This window comes from Mastigoproctus giganteus, chromosome 3, assembly GCF_048544385.1.
Source record: "Mastigoproctus giganteus isolate SK-2022 chromosome 3, ASM4854438v1, whole genome shotgun sequence".
Lineage (NCBI taxonomy): Eukaryota > Metazoa > Arthropoda > Arachnida > Uropygi > Thelyphonidae > Mastigoproctus > Mastigoproctus giganteus.
Window position 1 is genome coordinate 56,637,581 of NC_143577.1, and position 8,586 is coordinate 56,646,166.

General features: G+C 37.4%; 1 pseudogene; it reads right to left on the bottom strand.

The window, feature by feature from the left end:
• Positions 1 to 5,161: 5,161 nt before the first annotated feature.
• Positions 5,162 to 5,671, bottom strand: LOC150088027 (protein CFDP2 pseudogene; annotated as a pseudogene).
• Positions 5,672 to 8,586: the final 2,915 nt, after the last annotated feature.

An 8,586-nucleotide genomic window follows, 5' to 3' on the forward strand; every position in this document is an offset into this window, starting at 1 on the left:
GGAAACGAAACATTTATTTTTATATATTATTGATTACTTAATAAATAGTTAATTGATAACAAGATAATTTGTTATTTATTTTTTATTTTACTAGTTCCAAAAGGAAACTTCCTTAAAGGTTCCTTTGAGAATTTTTTTGAGAAAAAATTCAATTAATTTAAGAAATAAAAACTAAATGCGCCCGAAATACAAAATAATGCATTTATTAACTATCGTGTTTGTATTTGGCATTGACTAGTGCATATATTTCGGCAAAATAATCGTATTCGATTCATCGATTTGATTGGAAGAATAATTTTTGTAATTTCAGTTTAATTTTTAAGTGGGACATTTTTAAAGGTCCATTTTTAAACACTTTCATCAGTGTTTATTTTTATATTTTTGTTGCTTAAACTTTTATTTAAACATAATTAAGGTTTTCAACAGGAAAAGGCGGATAACATGTCACAGAATGTCATATCTGACACGGGAATTGTCACTGATAATTCACGTCCGAATCAGCCTTTTCTATGTAGTCACTGTCCCATGGATGCAAAATTTTCTCTCTAGCTGATGATAATTTTTTTCTGTGTGCCAGATATGCGGAATGCGGCGACTTTAAATTATAACTCGGCGTATTGTTAGGCGAGACTGAATAGCCGAGAACACGAGACGATGCGCTAGAGAAAAATCGAACCGGGAACTTGACAGAAACTCAAGTGTCTAATTTTATGCCGGGCGACGATCTCCCGAATCCGGCCTGTACTCGGAAGAGCGTTTTTTCAATGCATAATGATCAGTAGTCTTAACTAGGGGATTCAATCGTAAGAGAAACCTGAAAACAGTTGAATCCAAGAAACAATTTTGACATAATTTACCTCAACTTCAGTAAAGGAAGTTGAGGTAAATAATGTCCCTACGAAACGCTATTATATAAACTGGACCAAGTTTGAATTTCTGGTAAGATTCTTTGTTGGATCAAAGGCTGGCTCAAAAAAGTAGGAGATAGAAAGTAAAAATAAATGAACATTTCTCAGGGCGGATCAATGCAGCAAGTGGGAGCCGTTAACGATCAGTATTGAGGCCAATTCTGTTTATTGTCTTTCGTAATGACATTTAGAAGAAGAAGAAGAACTCTTTATTATATACAGAAAGTACATTGCTGTATACAACTCCCTTCACGGCTACAAGCCAGGGGTTTACATAAAAGATCGCACAACCTAATAAACACAAAAAAAAAAAAAAAAAAGCATTATGACTCCTGAAAGGTTTGAACACTGGTATGATGGATTCAAGGCAGTGGTGAATAGGTCTCCGGGAGCAGGTTCTAATGTCCTCTGACGTGGTCCTGGGAAGGAAGTCAACCGAGTACTTTCTGCCTATATTCCTTGTCGACTGCTAATTGGTAGAAGTCGCCGTCCAAGGACTGTATGTCTTGCAGCATTTGCACGGGTAGGAACCGATCAGTTAGCTTTAGCCGGTTTGGAATGGCCTGTAGGATTGGATTAGCCCTAAGGCTTGGGACCGGGATCCTCCATCTGCAGTTAGCCATTTGTTGAGGGAGTTCAAGCTGTCAAAGTTTGCTGATGACTTAAAGACAGGAATGGTAGTTAATTGCCAGAACCAGGCCATTTTGCTTCAAAACGGCTTTTAATCAGTCGCGTAAACGGTCTGTAAAATGGCAACTGAAGTTTAATTCTTCTAAATGTAAGGTTTTTCATCCAGAAAATAAATATCCAGGAAGTTAGGGGAGTTAAAAAAGTGATTCAGAACGCAAACGACCTAGGGATGATGATTCAGTCGGATATAAAATTTTCCATGCAACGTAAATAAGAGGTCAGGACTTTCGCAAGTTGTCCCTTTGTCATTGTCCCTTTATATAAGACGATGGTCAGACTGCATGAAGAAAATAAGTTCAGGTGTGGAGGCCACATCTGAAGAAAGAGACAAATCTTCTAGACAGGGTTCAAAGAAGAAGAAGGACGTCCAGATTTATGAGGGACACTAATCGATGTCCATATGAAGAACGGCTTATAATGTACGGACTACAAAGTCTGGCAATTGGACATCTCGGGGAGAGGGGCGGAGCTGATTGAGATTTATGCAGAACAGTAAACTTATTACCACTGTGAAAATGCTCGCAGTGCTCACCTCGAAACCGAATATATGGGATATATATATATATATATATATATGTGTGTGTGGTTGACGGAATACCCTTAATCCCCTCAGAGCTGGCCCATTCGTTTTGCACTGTGGAAAAAAAAAAAATAGGCCCCACCGAGCAGATAAGTTTCTGCCAAATCAGCAACTCCCAAGAGTCCAGGCTCTCGACGCAGATTATGAAAAATTTGCCACTGATAAGGACTATAGGAGTATGTACTTAGACACTTCTGTAATATGTACAGTATATAGTACAGGAATGTCATCTGTATAAATAGGTCAAAACATTTTAACTGGTCCTTTTGTATTGTCTGTTTTACCTTACTGTTACACTGTAGCACGGCTATGTACATAATTTCATAATTCCTAATTTATTTTGTGCTGTGGTCTATATATACTACTGAAATTTTGTTGTTAATAAGCTCAGCTCACTCTCACACAGACGCACCTGCCAGTGCGTTTGTGTGAGGGTGAGCTGAGCCTTGCGTCGCGTCACTTTTCTGCACAGGCAGACTTACATTCATTTTCTGTAAAACCTCTGACATTTGCTTGCTGTTATGGGTAATACTGTATGAAGCCTCGCCCCTTTCAGACAATAAATATTTCCTATATAAGGTCCTGTAGCGAATCAATCAAATGAACGAGTAGGTATATTTTCACTTGTAGGAGAAACAAGAACAAATATAAAATTCTGGGAAAAGAGAAGACTGTAGCTCATGTCGGGTAGCGTGTTGTACGAGTTAGCACTGGAAAAACTGACCTGCTATGATCGCTGTGGCGGAAAGTATGGTAAAAGTTCAAGGCCGATTTGAATACCCACTTTTTGGCGATTGGGAAGACATAAATGATTGCAGGTTTTTTTTTTTTTTTTTGGCAGATGCTGAAAAGTGCTCTTCCTTGCATCATTTAGCCATTATAATACTAAAGCGAAGTTATATGATTATAATGTCATATTTTGAATCATCATTATCATCAAACTCTAAAGGCTTCGCCTTGTCGCTGCAACCATACATCTGTCTACTGCTGAACTTTTTCATTTCCTTATATCCCCTAAAGTTCATTTTCCTCATTAGGTTTTCCAAAATTTCTTCCTTGATATCTTGCTTGCATAATGTCCAGGTTTCACTTCCATACAACAGCACACTCCAAACGAATGACTTAGCAAACGTTTTCCTGGTCTCCCTGTCGATGTGTCTGCTGGTTAGAATATTTTGCTTGTTACTGGAAGCTTTCCTGGCAAGGGTGATTCTTCTTCTGATCTCTGTAGCGCACCGGTTGTCCTGGGTAATGAAATTCCCCAAATAACAAAACTGTTTCACTTGTTCCACTTTGTTGTTCCCCATTTTGATGTTTGTTCGAGCTCGTTCATCATTCTTGGTGACGACAAGTATTTTGCCTTTTGTGCATTTATCTTTAGATGTGAATCTTGTAGCCTTAATGATAGCCTTTCCAACATCTTGCACAGCTCCTGCTCTGAGTCAGCTAATAATGCTATGTCGTCCGCGAATCTGATGCAGTGAATCTGTTGTCCATTAATCTTGATACCCTTTGCTTCCTGCTTCCTTTTTGTTATGGATTCCTCGATGAACATGTTGAAAAGGTACGGGAATAAAGAGCAACCCTGCTTCACACCTCTCCTGAGCCTTGCTTCCTTTATGGCACCATTAACATTTATTTCAGTACGTTGTGTCTTGTACAGACGTAGGATAAGCCTTCTGTCTCTCCAGTCCAGGTCAAAGTTTTTCATGACTCTGAACAACTTCTTCCAATTTACGTTATCAAAGGCTTTTTGTATATCAACAAAAACAATGTATGTTCTCCTATTCATTTCCATTCTTCTTTCAAGAATTGTTCTCATTGCTAAAAGCGCCTCCTTTGTCCCACACATCCAGTTCTGAAGCCGAACTAATCTTGATCGATGACCTTTTCTATTGTTTTCTTGATCCTGTTCTTCACTATATTCAATATGATTTTGGATGCATGGGACAGTAGGGTTATAATCCTGTAATTAGCACAGTCATTAGCATTTCCTTTTTTTGGAAAAGTGACTGTTCTGCTTTTATTAAAGTCATCTGGGATTTCACCACTTTCATAGAATTTTTGTATCACTTGATAAAGCCTATCTTTCATGTCTCCTCCCATATTCTTGTGTTGCTCCGCCTGGACATTGTCTGGTCCTGCTGCTTTCTTGTTCCTTAATTGACTTAATGCTAACTCAAATTCACTCCTTGTAATTGTTGGGCCTTTAGCATCCTCTTCCACCTTGTCTTCTGTTTCAATATAGTCGTTCTCATCAATTGTTTCTTCTCCACAGTAGAGTTCTTCTAGATATTCTTTACAAAGCTCATCAATTTTCTGGGTCCATCAGTAGGTTCCCTTGTTTGTCTTTAATCATCATGCTCCTCGTTTTGGAATTGTATTGTAATGACTTAATCTTTCTATACGCTTTTGTCTGTTCTTCCCTTTGTCAAGTCCTCGTCAATGTCTTCTGCCATTTTATTCATCCAGTCTTGTTTTGCTTCCCGACATTTCGTTGTAATTAGGTTCTTTCTGTATCTATAGTTCTCCTGACTTTCCTCTGTGGGTGTTTTCCTATATTTGTTACGTCTTTGTATGAGTTCTAGCATTTCTTCCGTGATCCATGGTTTCCTTGTACCAAAGCTTCTCCTTCCTAATGTCTCCTACGAGGCCTCCGTAGCCGAGTGGGCAGGAGCGGGAGTGCAGTAGCACACGCTCTTTGAGTAGAGTGGAGTTCAAGCCCCTGACTGCTGAATACGGTCGATCTGCCAACCCGCACTGGACCAGCGTGGCAGATTATGGTCCATTTCCCTCAGCATGAATTGTTGTGGAGGCTTCCATCCTGCAGTGGGTTGATAATGGCTGCACTTTACTTTTTTTTTTTACAATACTTTTAATATACCTCGTTTTATCAAATCCCAGTTGATTTCTCCTGTTGTTAGCTATGATTTCATTTGTTTTCTCTTCGTAATTCCTCTTAGCATGTTCATATTGTAATTTATCAATCCCAGCTAGTCCCTCCAATTCGTTTGAATTTCTTAAATCTAAGATTACACTTTGCCATCACGTTACAGTGGTCACTGTCAACTTCTGCTCCAGGATAACTGTGGCTCGACTTAATTTTGTTGCGGTATCTTGTCTTGACTAGTATGTAATCAATTTCATAGCGTTGTATATCACCTGGTGCTCTCCAGGTGTACCTTCTGTGTGGTACTTCAAATAAGGTATTGGTCGTCATCATATCGTACTGTTCACAGAAGTCGAGCAGCCTGTCGCCTCTGCTATTCCTGTTTCCCAGTCCAAACTTCCCAACTCCTACTCTATCATATTGTGATCCGACCAGGGCATTGAAGTCTCCCATGATTACAACGTTGTCACCATCCTTTGTCAATTTCAAGAGATCTTCGATTTTCTCATACATCTCTTCTATTTTCTGGTCCTCACTGTTAGATGTCGGGAAGTACACTTGGATAATTACTAGGTTTCTCTGTGATGTTTTTATTTTCACCATCAGTAGTCTGTCATCGATATGGTAGGTATTCATAACATTCTTTGCCCAGTTTTTTCTGGATTAGGATACCAACACCATTTCGTCCAGTTTCTGTACTTCCACTGTAGATCATTCTATACTCATCGCTGAAGAAATCACCATTACCTTGCCATCGGGTTTCACTCAAGCCCAACATGTCCATTTCCCTATCACGCATCATCCTTTTCACCTCTCCCAGCTTCCCCAATCTCAGTAGAGTTCGTACATTCCACGTCCCAATTTTGATTTCGTTTGTTGCAAGGGTTTCGCTGGCTGACGACCTGAGAATCCTTGCTTGTTCTCCTGCCGGATCTTGGGATTTCCACAACATGATCAGTAAACGAAGTATGATTTTGTGTCATTTACATGGTTGCTTGTCTTGGGAAAAATAATGCATTGGTTTCCCGTTGCCTTCTGCATGCTGTATATATCTCAGCCAGGTGTTTTAATCAGCCGCTCTTAACATGGAGAACAGACGCTGTTTGTAGCCGTTACTGACATGGAGGCAGACGCTACTGTTGTAGAGTTATAACACCCTATACTCGGTCGCCATATCCACATTTGTAAAAACAGGATGCACCACGAGAAGGTGAGCCTATAATTTTTAAGGTTTTTAGGGCTTAAAATTTCTATCGTCCTTCATCAAACCATATAACCGGCATTAGCCCTCCTCTTATATTTGGACGCAGAATCGAGTGGTACATTCGCCATTGGAATACCGGTACAAACCTCCTGTGGTACTACTGAACAGCAGGATTAAATCCTTTGATCAGTTTTTCCAGGTCCACTCCTGGACCTTACTAACGAATTTAATATTGATCCTTCATTATTTATGAATCATAAAAAAGTACAAGGCGGAAATTCTTCTCAAATTTCTTAAACTGGAATAACTGCTACTTTTTAAAAAATGCTGTACTTTGTATTGTATTAATGCCCAGTTCTCCTTAACTATCACACTGATTTATATTGTGTCGTTATATGGATCTACTATTTGTTACATTAACTTGTTACATTTGTTATATTAATGATTTCATATCATTTTGGGCTTGAACTTCAATTTAAATTTTGTTTTGTAATTTTTTTTTGTGATCTTTTAAAATTATATGTTAGGTTATGTATGTATTGTATTTGTATGTCTTATATGTTATGCTAAGTAAAACCTTCTGGCCTTTAAACAGATATTTATTTATAGTTTTTAATATTATGCAATAATAATTAACGTTAGAAATAGGATTAATATTAATTTTTATGGCAAGTTATATTTAATTAATTTACTCTCATTTTTATTTTCAAATCAAATTGAAATAATGGTGCAGTATTCATGGTGAAACAGGTCTGACACATTTAAACAGTCACGCTCTGCTCCTGAACTTTTATTGTGGGGGTAGAGTGATGGAAAGAGGAACAGTGAACCGTTTCCTAAATTATTATGAACCCACCATGGTGCTGGCTAGATATTTCTTGAAGACAGTAGTGTCGATAACCTCGATCGTCTGCCTTTTAATTATCATACTTAAGTGGGGAGGTAGAAATTTCCTCTTAAGAAACACTTGATAAGAAGAACTAATAATGAGGTAGGGGACCCTTAGAGAGAGAAGTACTTAATACTACCGATTTGCTGTTGTCCTGGATGTTTATCTTTTAAAAACGTGAGGGAAGGCTCTGATTCTAGGATTAATCAGCTGCCTAGACCAGTGATCTCCAAAGTGGGGTGCGGGAGATGATCCATGGGGTGCTTTGGTAAGCAGAGCAAGAGATGGAATCCTTCCATTTGGATCAACGTACCTATGTGAGGTGACTTTCTCTGCAATGACTATTATTAAAACTACGTTTAGCAATAAACTTAACTTGGAACCAGATCTTCGGGTTGCTGTGTTCCAAAATATGAAACCAAGATACACAGAAATAATGAAAAATATTCAAGCACATTGTTCCCACTAAAAAACGCTGTTGATTTTATTTATAAATCAAATCAACAGCTTCACTTTGTACTTTAATTTCAATTTCGTTTTGTTTTGTAACGATTTAGATTGTGATCTTTTCAAATTATATGTGATTCTAGATATAATTATTTATAAATAAAACAAATAGTATTACATTACATTTACTACACTTGTTACATTAATGATTTCATATCATTTTGGGCTTGAACTTCGATTTAATTTTGTTTTGTATTTTTTTTAATTGTGATCTTTTTTTTGTATTTTGTATTTTTTTGTATTTTTTTGTATTTTTTGTAATTTGTATTTTTTTGTGATCTTTTAAAATTATATATGATTTGAGATATACAGTAATGCCTTCCATGTAAATGATTTATAAGTAAAAAAAAATATTAAACTTACATATTTAATTTTTTATTCTGGGGTGCGCGCTAGTCCTAGTAAAATAAGGGCGCGCGACCAAAAAAGTTTGGAGACCACTGGCCTAGACTATCACTTTATACATGCTATTACCACTGGCCTAGACTATCACTTTATACATGCTATTACCACTTAATAGCATTTTGTAAACTGCGTCACATTCTACTAAATCCAAAATCTACAACAATCTCCCCCTAGCGGGCGCGCAAAAAAATTTCAACAGCAGACGCTTGGTGTAATTCTATTTCGCCATCACTTGGGAGGGGGCGCGAAAGAAATACAGTTTAAAATGGGAAACTTTAAAATTTTATTCTTAATTCTAACATTATATTAGGTAAAATCAAAAAAACATCATTAGAAACAACTAAACATAAATAAATATATTGGCCAAATCTCTGAGTAGCGAAACGGCGAAATCAAAGAAAACCAAAAACCTATGAAAAATGAATAACAGAAGTACGATGAATTGCAATACTGGACTACAGAACTAGAGATTTGGTTCTGAGAATCTAAGAACTATGACAGTATATTCTAAGA